A 10,728-nucleotide genomic window follows, 5' to 3' on the forward strand; every position below is an offset into this window, starting at 1 on the left:
ACAAACATATCCATGCTTTGTTTAATTTTTTGAGCTTCTTAGGAACCCAGGTACATGAATATAGAATATCAGGGTTGGAAGGGACCTCAGAAGGTCATCTAGTCCAACCCCCTGCTCAAAACAGGACCCATCCCCAGACAGATTTTTTTGCCCCAGATCCCTAACTGGTCCCCTCAAGGATTGAGCTCATAACCCTGGGTTGAGGAGGCCAATATTCAAACCACTGAGCTACCCCTCCTGTTGCCGCTGTGCTTTTAGTTCTATCAGTCACTCCATGTATATAAAACAAATATCCCCTCTATTAAGTGTCTCTTTCTTTTTAGTAGCAGATACAAATGAAAACACCCTTAAACCAGTTTAAAACATCTAAACTGCTACAGATTAAAATAGACTCAAATCTAGTCTATTTTGTGATGAATACTTGTGAATTCCAATAATGAAGGCAGAGAGGATTGTTTTGCAGTCTAAGAATCAGATCTGGAAATATTCAAATTTCCGGGAACCACAGGTTTGTATACCCCCCTGTCATGGAATTTCATAATGGTCCATTATAAAGGTCTTGGATCTTCCTCTGGTGTATTTGGTACTTGCCACGGTCAGATAAAGCTACCAGAGTAGATGGACCACTTATCGATCACTTTTGTCAATTCCCATGTTCTTTCTTTGCACATTGGCTCTATCAGTTTCTTTCATTAGCTTTCTACAGGTTGGAGTGAGCAGACAAAAAGAGAGGATTGAATCAGTCAGAAAAGCTGCCTGTTACAGAATGTGTCAACAGTATTTTATGATTTCTGTCTCTTCTCTTTAATGAAAACAGGTAAAAGCTGATTACCAAGCATAGATCAAGCAGGGCATTTCGGCTGATGCTAATTAGTAAAACACTGAAGCAATCATCCTGAGAGATGATTTCCATTGTACTCCAGTGGTCAGAAGGCCTAACAGAAAACCAACTTTTCTTTCCAGCTAAATGTCTCACATCTTTACAGAAAGGTGAATTAGCTTTTCAAACTTGTGTTCACAAGGAAACCATTTTTTTAACATTAAAATGTCTTCCTAAAACATAGCAAGTATTCTGTGTAATCAGCACCAAAATCGAACCAAATTAGTCTGTCAAATTTTAAAGAGAGCCCTTGTTGCAAAGATCTGTGGAAAACTACTTGGAAACACTCAGTCCCTGCACATAAGGGTTTTGTAGGTTTCTCTATGCCTTGTTGCAGTTCGGTGAGAGAAGTAATGATGCTTATGAGCTGGTGCACACTGCTGGATATTTTACTTGCAATCATAAAAACATACCCGTTGCTCCAGCACTCCAATTCTAGTGGCAGGGGCTTTTTCAACTGCAGAGAACTTACCTTTGAAATTATGAACTCTGTCCATCAAACTTCAAGCCTACTGACCTTTAATATAGGGCATAATTCACAGTGCGTTTATTTTATGTAGCTTTTACTAATACACAAAGTACAGTCACAATGTCCTAAATATGCTGTCAGACATCCCAGCAATTAAATAATCGGATAATGATAGCAGAGGGAGCTTTTTCCACATTTGACAGAACTTCTCAGTAGCCAAGATTTAACAGAACCCATCCGTTTTCTGATGGTATGTCAGGAGATCCTAAAGAGGTCCTGATGGGATGGATTGCACCCTCAGCAAGTTCGTAGATGACATTAAGCTGTGGGGAGAGGTAGATATGCTGGAGGGTAGGGATAGGGTCCAGAGTAACCTAGACAAATTGGAGGATTGGGCCAAAAGAAATCTGATGAGGTTCAACAAAGACAAGTGCAGAGTCCTGCATTTAGGATGGAAGAATCCCATGTACCGCTACAGGCTGGCTAAGTGGCAGTTCTGCAAAAAAGGATGTGGAGATTACAATAGATGAGAAGCTGGATATGAGTCAACAGTGTGCCCTTGTTGCCAAGAAGGCTAACAGCATATTGGACTGCATTAGTAGGAGCACTGCCAGCAGATCGAGGGAAGTGATTATTCCCCTCTATTCGGCACTGGTGAGGCCACATGTAGAGTATTGCGTCCAGTTTTGGGACTCACACTACAGAAAGGATGTGGACAAATCGGAGATAGTCCAATGGAGGGCAATGAAAGTGATTAGGTAGCTGGGGCACATGGTATATGAGGAGAGGCTGAGAGAACTGGGCTTATTTAGTCTTCAGAAGAGAAGAGTGAGGATGGATTTGATAGCAGCCTTTAACTACTACTGAAGGGGGATTCCAAAGAGGATGGATCTCAGCTGTTCTCCGTGGTGGCAGATGATTTAACAAGGAGCAATGGTCTCAAGTTGCAGTGGGGGAGGTCTAGGTTGGATATTAGGAAAAATTATTTCACTAGGAGGGTGGTAAAGTACTGGAATGTGTTACCTTGGGAGGTGGTGGAATATCCATCCGTAGAGGTTTTTAAGGCCCAGCTTGACAAAGCCCTGGCTGGGATGATTTACTTGGTGTTGGTCCCACTTTGAGCAGGGGGTTGGACTAGATGACCTCCTGAGGTCTCTTCCAACCCTTATCATTCTATGATAAAGGAATACATCGGTAACCCCCAGTTCAGCCTACAGAGCAAGTATATACCTTTGGAATAGCGTCCCACTTGACCAGACAATCCAACTTGGGGACAAGAGGTTTGTGTGCTTCCCTTGCAGTGATCCACTAAATAGGAATAGAAACAGCACCACCCTCTTTCCCCTGCCAATGTTCTCCCCAAGCAGGGCTCAGGCACACCGTGGGAGATGCTTACACTGGCACAGCCAGGCTGTGTCTGTTTTATGGACCCAGCCTGGCTGTGGCAGTCACCTTTCCCAAGCACTGAGGGCATGACCCAAAACCCAGGTTCAGGGAGCTCAGCACTTCAGAGCATTAAATCCTTTACTTAGGACCTAAATGTTAGGCTCCTGTTTTTGAAACTCTGAGCGTACGTCTACATTGCAGCTGGTCTGTGCCAGCTCCCTCCTTGCAAGGTCCTAGAGCCCAGGGCCCAACCCAAACCCGAATGTCCATGCTACAATTAAACAGCCCCTTAGCCTGAGCCCATAAGCCCAGGGCTTTGGAGCAGAGCCCAGAGCTGGAGCGCGGAGCAGCTCCGGAGCAGTGGAGCTGCAGGTTTTTGCCTGGAGCTGGAGCGGAGACAGAGCACAGCTCCAAAGCCCTGGGTGAACCTGAGCCATCTGACACAGGCCAGCCAGGGGTTTTTAACTGTAGTATAGACAGAGTCTAAGGGCTTATTCCAAAACCCATTGAAGCCCATAGAAAATGGACTTCAATGATCTTTGGCTCGGGTCCTAACTCCACATACAAAATGGAAGACAAATAAATATGATCTGATTAATTACAATTTTGCAAGAGCAATTGGAGATGACAGACTCATGCAATATTTTGCAGCTTATGTCATTCAGAAGGTGGTTTATTTTATTAATAATGAGAACATTGCTGCACAGAATGCAAATTAAGAACTGGTATCTCTGTGTGAGGGAGGTAGCATCTGACGAGCTAATACAGAAGCTGATTGAGCATTTGCAAAAATATGGGAAACTTCCTTGTGAGTTAAAAACTGCTGAGGTGGAAAAAGAAAACTAGATTGGAGCCACTAAGTACAAAAGCAGAGAAGTTGGAGGTGGAAAATACCTGCGAAGTCTCCAGCCCATCTCTCTTCCAGTGCAGAATTAGATCCTACAGTGCATTTCTTCCTGCCTTCCTTGAAAAGTACCAAGAGATGGAGGTTTTTGCCAATTACTGTGGGAGACTATTCCACATCACAATACATTTCACACTAAGAAAACTTCCTGATATTCAGCCTTCTTAATTTTGTCCTGTATTCTTAGCTATATCCCTATGTGTAACACAAACTAATGTCCTGTTAAATATTTGGAACTGCCTTCATATTCCACCATAGCCCCCATGTCATCTCCTAGTCATGCAATAACAAATAGAGCTTTTTTAACCTTTACTCAGAAACCAAGTCCCTCATCTTCTAATCAGTATACAGTACTTATTCTTTGATATCCTTCATGTTTGTCTCTCCTTTCGGGCAATGTCGTGTGCACAATACGCCAGATGTGGTCACATCAGTCTCAGGGAGCGAGAGGAACTATTCAAAGGGGAAAATTCCAAATGTCCATTTTTTCCTCATTATTTATTATTGTTCCCTGCTAGTCACCCTCATTCATTAAAAGATGGAAAGCTAATGTGGACTAAATATTTTGGGTATGTGCTCAATGGCATGTATATAATGAGAGGTGTATATAATAGAAGCAGAAGTTATAATTCATAGTCTAATTTTAAGAAGTTATTTCCAACATTTTATTGATTCATTGGCTAGTCTGTTGTTGGTGAACTTCACCCCTGTGCAGAGAGCCAGCACAAAGCTCATGCACCACTCAAGTCTCACTTAAGCCTTATTTTGTTCTGGCTCATCTGCAAGGGGTGAAGGTCACCCCATGAGTATTATGTGTCTGTATTGGTGCATCTGTTCTCTTCTCTTTTATAGAGAAATGTTGACTTCCAATTAAAAAAAAATTGTAGAAACCCCACAAACAAACCAACACCCAAAGCCAGAATCAACCCCCTGCTTAGAGGCTTAGAAAATCACCAGCCTCTTGATACAGACACTTGGGGCAGTATTGGCAGTTTAGAATCCAGACCAAGCTGGGGCAGCACAGAGCTGCACTGCCTCAGGAGCAGAGATGGGACTAATCCTGAGCTAGATTTGAAGTTCAGTCCCTGCTACCTCCTTATTCCATGAAGGATGTGAACTGTGTTGTAAGGCTTTTTCCTGGCATAGCTTAATTTCCCTTTATGCCAGCTCAGCTTGCTGATCAGAGCATTGGGGAAAGAGAGTCAATATAGAGTCTAGATTCCATCCACTCCCACCAACCTGCACAGAAGAGAGAGTAGAAGTCAGCTGCTTTCCTTCTGCCCATGGATTGGCAATGCGGGCAGCCAGTGCAGAGGACAGGGTATGTTGTCTTACTCCCCTGTGTGGGTGCACTAGGTAGCTCACAGCTTAGGCTTTGGTAAATTAAATTCCGCAATAGTTCTGCAAATCAAACCAACCAAAAATCAAACCGTACACTTAAAAAAAAATCAAGCAATTGACAATACCTTAGTTAGTATGCTGAAGAGGCTGGTGGAGAAGCAAAAGCCTCAAGTTCATCCCCAAGATGCAAACCTGGAGGTGGAGTTCAAACTTCTAGTCAATTTTAGGAGCTCTGGTTTAGTGTGCCAGATTGTTTCATCTCCTTCAGAGGTTGCAGATGATGTCTGAGAAAACCTGGCTGGAAATCGTCAAATCCTTTCATCAGATTCCTGAGAAACACACCAGGATCTGGAAAGGGCAGTATGACGCCTGCTGCGAAGTCAGAGGGATACTTTTGTTTTTAAATTGGACAATTTAATACAGGGGTCGGGTCAGATTTTGCATTGGGGTGGTGAGGTGGAGAGTGAGCCTACCCTGCACTCACCCAGCAGCGGCTCCTGTCCCGCAGGCCTGAGTCTGGCTCCCCACTGTGGTCATTGCAACCTGGCACTTGGGGTTGAACCACCATTCAGGCCTGTCCTGTCCACCTTTCGGTCATGATGGAAGAGCACCGGGCCAAATTTGAGTGAGTGGCGTTGGATCATGGTGAATGGGATCGCATTGCCTGGAGCAGGGATCCGGGTCCAGTCCTGTGGGACAGGACAGGAGCCACTACTGCTTGGTGAAACTGGGTCAGGCTTGCTTTTCAGCCCCATGTGAAAATTATGAAAAAGTGTCATATATAGCTCACAGAGGTACTCCATCTCCCGTCAAAATAGGTCCCCCCTCTCAGGTAGATGGAGTGCCTGTGCCAATAGGAGAAGCTCTCCTGTCGGCGTAGGTAGCATCTGCACTAAGTGCTACGCCAGTGCAGCTGCAGCGCTCGATATGTAGACAAGACCTAGCGGTTTAAGTGTAGACATTCCAGATCCTGCAACCCTTACTCGTCTCAGTAGTACCATCAACATCAAGGATTGTAGGACTGAGTCTTTTAAATGTGAAATGTAAATAATATATTAAAATGTTTTGCTGTTATGAAACATGTAAGAAGAACAACATTTTCTTGGTCAAATTGAAAACAGACATTTTGAAAGTATTTTTTCTATATTTTTGTTTGCAGTGTGGTAGCTGCGTATGTCCCAGAATAGAGAAAGAAGGCGGGTGAGGTAATATCTTTTATTGGAACAGCTTCCAATAAAAAGTATTACCTCACCCACTTTTGTTGCTCTATTTTTTCTCTAATGAATTATAGTTACGATCTGTTACACTGCTCCCAATTATATTTGATTAGTCAGTTTTATGAAATATGCAACATTAGTTTTTAAATATAATTGATCTCATCTGCAATTGGGAAGCTTTCTAATATTTTAAGCATATGTAAAGTTTTCATCCACACTGTAAATGTACCATATATTAAAGTGCAAAACACACTTATAGAAAATTATTTTCTGGGGAGAATATGAATTTTGCTAGCCTGGGAATCTAAATAACTATTTGCAGTATGGGCCAGCAGAGGGAGCATTAGGTTTTGTTTGTACGCAATCCTCCATTGATACAAGAACTCAAATGTTTTCATTCTTTTAAATTTTCTTTAGAGAGCAAAAGGGATTAAAGTTGTCTCTTGCTATAAAAACTTGATAGGAATGTAATGTACATGTGGGAACAAACTTTCCTGGTTATTTTGAGATACACTATTCTGTACAATAATATTCTTATAGTTTTCCTCCAATACAACCTGTGTGTGGAAGTGGATCTGGAACAACAGGAGGCAGGGGAAGAGTGTGGAGATATGGGAAGGTCTAGAGCAGTGGGAGGCAGGGGAGGTGTGGCAGGGGACCTGGAGCGGTGAGAGGCAGGGGAGGTGTGTAGCGGGTCTGGAGCGGTGGGAGGCAAGGGAGATATGGAGGGGGATCTGGAGCGGTGGGAGGCAGGGAAGGTGTGGAGGGGATCTGGTGCAGTGGGAGGCAGAGGAGGTGTGGAGGGGGATCTGGAGTGGTGGGAGGCAGAGGAGGTGTGGATGGGGGTGGTCTGGAGCAATGGGAGGCAGGCAGAGGCGACATGGAAAGGGGGTCTGGAGCAGTGAGGGGCAGGGGATGCGTGTGTGTCTGTGGTTGAAAATGCACATTCATCTCTTTGTATATGAAAATTATAACAGCAGTATGTGCTGTATGTGCTCTTTTTTTAAGAAAAAAGTCTTAATACGATGTGTAACTGATCTTGGACGAGGGTGAGCCACTTTTTTTTCTTTTCTTTTTCTTTTTGGGCTGGTGCCATTCAACAATGAGAAACTTTTAACCACTTGCAAAATTACTTCTCAGCATGCTAAGTGGCCCTGTGCTATGTTTTACAAATAGAGAGTTTAGATGTTCCCCACCTCTGCTAAATAATACCAATAAGAAGCAGAGTGAACTGCACTGGGCAGTGAGTAAGAGGTCAAGTTGAGAGTCATGGGGGAACTGCTTGATCCAGGCTGCTTCTGGGACAATTTGCCTGAGCTATATTTCAAATGTTTCATTGAGGAGCACACAGCAAAATCCTCCAACTGCATATTGAGATCCCAGTCTCTGCCAGTTCAGAGGCCTGTGCCCATGCAGAGACCAGTCCCAAAAGGACCCGCAGAGGTGCCGGAGGCCAGTCTAGACATTGCTCGATCGGTGAGTTAGCTGATATCTCTTTGTGAACTCCCAGCCTTTGATTTGTAATCCCAAATACAGCTGCCCTGGTAACCCAGCCTTCCAGAAACCTTTCCCACCAAACATCAGCAACAGCAAAGGGGTGGTGTCATTCTCCCAGATCTCATTCGCTCATTTGAATTTCAGAACCTTGCTTATACCATGCTCAATAATGTTAACATTTACAAAGGCAATTTTCTTCCTCCTTCCAACCATGAACAGTAGGCAAAGAAAGGATAGTTAGGAGAAAAGCTCAAAAGAAGCTGTAATAGTCAGCTGTGCTGCTAATGAATGAAAGGGTAAAACACTTAAAGAGCGTTATCATTTGTAATGTTTTGTTCTATTTAGAGCAAGTAGAATAAAATTATCGCCCACTGGAAATTTGTTTGTCAAAAAACTGCTAAAATATTTTCCCCAAACTTCCCCTAAAATGTGCATGTACATTTCAGAGTTGTTTTTAAAAAAGTAATTTTCAAACTTTAGCCCATATCTAATTTATCCAACAGAGGACAGGGCTATGCTTGTTAAACACCAGTCTCACAAGATATTTCAGATATTTTCCAAAATATTTTCTTTAAAAACTTTTCCATTATAGAGATATTAGTAAGTTAAACTGATCAATAATGAACAGCAACAAATTTACATAACACCAAAACTGTCTGGTTCTCTTTAGTTCCATTTTATTAATGTATAGCTGCTCAATGGGAAACAGAGACTAGAATAATCCAAAACTTTCCAGACTTCACATTCCTATTGAAAACCCTCTTGGAGACTATCCCTCTGGAAATAGCTCCCTTTTGCTAAGAATGTTGATTAACTCTTAATTTTTGTTTACTGATTTCACATTCTACAGCCATTATATATAGCCTAATAAAAAATCGATTTTACTATAGCATTTTACAAAAATAGATGTGTGCAGATTTTGCAGTTAAAATATAGTTTTAATAAGAACAATAATAACAAATCATAGTAACTAGCTGTTATACAGTGCTTTTCAGTCATAGATCTCAATTAAGTTAAAGCAAGATTATTTGGGTCAGTGTAAATTCATCCAGACAGCTTCTGACTTTGTTATGGACTTACCAGTTGAAAGTAAAGAAGCAAAAAAATTGCGTGAAATCATTCTGTATATTTTACCCCAATTCTGTGCTCACAGGAAAGCACTGGACTTTTTTTCTGATCCTACTACTTACGAATACCATTGAAGGCCACTCTGGCTTTCCAAGCAGTCCAGATTCATATACACTTTTGATCCACTACAAAGGAGACAATGTTATGTTGAGTTAAGTCAGGAGAGGAAAATGGCAAGCCAGCGTGTACTCTTCAAATACAAAACATATTGGCACGTTGGGATTTCTAAAGACAAAGTTTTCATAACACTCAACAAACTCATGCACAGTAAATAGCTCAGCTCTGTGTGAATATAAAACGTTGCTGCGCCATAGATGAATTTAAGTGAATGGGCCTTTGAAAGCTTGTTTCTTTTGTTTCCTCGATACTGATAAAATGGCTGTGAAGAGGTCACTGGAAAATTAGATTAACACATATGACACTATCCCTGTCGCAGACCCTTGACTAAATCCTGCTTTCTTTACTGAGGGGGAAAAGGAATTCAGTGGGGTAAATTGCTGAGTATGGACTGCAAGATTTGCCCCCTTTGTACTCCCTAGGCTTGCTTTTCAGTTAATTTTATTCAGACTCCTTATGAAAATAGTTTAACAGGTTAAACTTGTTAAATTTGCGGTAAATTTTTTACACTATCCTCTTGGACAAAGCTAAGAGATGAATGTTCATTAGCTGTTTCCTTGAGCAGGAGAGGCAAGGAGACAATCTCTTCCTCGTTCATGTTCTGTACCTTCTCTTATAATTTGTCTCGCATGAATTAACAAAGTAACAATGAGTACACATGTACCTATTGTGAACACCCAAGTGAATTCCTTATTAATGCTTGACGTTCCCATTTGCTATGAGCCCTAACCCTGGCTGGTTTTCTGTTGCTGAGCGGCTAGTAGCAGGAAGAGTTGGAGCAATAGCTTTTGGCATGTTGCATTTATGGTGAGTGTGAGAGCCAGAGATGGACAGACTGTTACAAAAGCAAGTTTAGACCTTGTTAACTTCCATAGTTTAAGAGCCAGTAAGTAAGAGTGGGTGGAAGGCTGGAAATACCGAAGCCAGAAGCCTGAATGTTTTCTCTCAGAATAACACAGCTAACATTCAGAATTGTTGAGACCAATACAGGAGAGAGGGAGTGTGTGTACTAGGGGAACTGTTCCAGAACCCTATGGAGGAAATCTTAACCCCACTGGAATCAAGTGCAGTTTTGCTATTGATTTCCACAGGGCCAGGATTTCACCCCAAAAGAACTCATAAAGAAACCCCCAAGAGGAGTAAAAGAGATTGTTCACCAACACCTGAAGACATCGCTAGGCTTATTTACAGGGTTTTCTGTGGTGCACTGTGGTATCTCAGCACTCCACACAATATATATTTATCCTCCCAACCACCCCTGTCAGAAAGGGGAATATCATTATCCCCATTTCACAGATGTGGAACTGAGGCACGGGTGAGGTGGGGCACCTAAAGATACAGATAGAGGCTGAGTGCGATTTACAAAAGACTGTTAGGTACCTAACTCCCACTGACTTTCCACCTTCTTCACTTAGCACAATATAACAAAATACTAAGCCCATCTGTAATGTGGGGTGGGTGGGAGGAAACCAAATGAAAGGAAAGGCCCTATAGCACGTTCCAAAGGTCTGAGTGCTAATTTTCATAGATCTTCTGTATTTTGAAAGCATCTACCAAATTTAGGAATCTCTTAAGTGAAAGGTGAGCACTGGGCCGGGCAGATCAGCTGCGCACAGTAAGCAGTCAGCCCTGGAAGGGAAATTTTTAAGGTGGTTCCTGGTTACTTTTAGACATTGTTGGACCAGATTTCCAAAAGTGCAGGCACCTGACTTATATTTTTTGACAGTGGGCAGGAGTGCTGTTGACCTTCGTGGTGTAACATTTGGCTTAACGCTGGGGTACGCAAAAC

This window comes from Mauremys mutica, chromosome 8, assembly GCF_020497125.1.
Source record: "Mauremys mutica isolate MM-2020 ecotype Southern chromosome 8, ASM2049712v1, whole genome shotgun sequence".
Classification (NCBI taxonomy): domain Eukaryota; kingdom Metazoa; phylum Chordata; order Testudines; family Geoemydidae; genus Mauremys; species Mauremys mutica.